The sequence below is a fragment of the Trachymyrmex cornetzi genome, unplaced genomic scaffold (assembly GCF_001594075.2).
Source record: "Trachymyrmex cornetzi isolate Tcor2-1 unplaced genomic scaffold, Tcor1.1 scaffold11, whole genome shotgun sequence".
NCBI lineage: Eukaryota > Metazoa > Arthropoda > Insecta > Hymenoptera > Formicidae > Trachymyrmex > Trachymyrmex cornetzi.
In genome coordinates, this window is record NW_017295653.1 from 1,742,133 (window position 1) to 1,742,810 (window position 678).

The following is a 678-nucleotide window of genomic DNA, read 5'->3' on the forward strand; positions in this document are numbered from 1 at the left end:
ACGAAATGCTTAATTTTTCTTTACAAATGGACATTGTGAATTTGACGTAAAAAGTTTGTTCTCCACTACGAAAATTGCTGTTCTTTATATCGGATGCTAGCTATAGCATATCACAGGCGGAGGGACCTTGATTCGTTTACATTATTGGGATAAGTTATCTTGAACGTGATGAAAGTGCACCGTCATAAATATATTAATGACTTTTTATCATAATATTAATAAGTTTTACATTCGCAAGTTAATAATTAATAGTAAATACGATCGAATTGTTAGTATTTCTTCCGCGTTTATAAATATTTCATTAAACATTGGTTTAGAAAAATGTGTGTTATCATATGTATTTTCGACGTTTTCGTATAATCTTTCATTATTAAAATTTGTTAATTATGCTTCTGTTATATCAAATTTGTATTATATTTTGAACAGCACTTATAATTGTATATTGTATTATAAATAATAATAATTATTGTAGTATTGAATTGTATAAAGTTACAATAAAGAATTATATTAACCAAGTTGTGTAATATGATTGCTAATTATTGTATTGTATTTCGCTATTTATATTGCAATATAATTAGCAAAATATAATAAAATAATTAGACATAAAAATAAAAAAATTAAAAATATATTCACCTGTAAAAACGGGCTACTAAATTTATTAGTGGCTCCCTTTTTTTT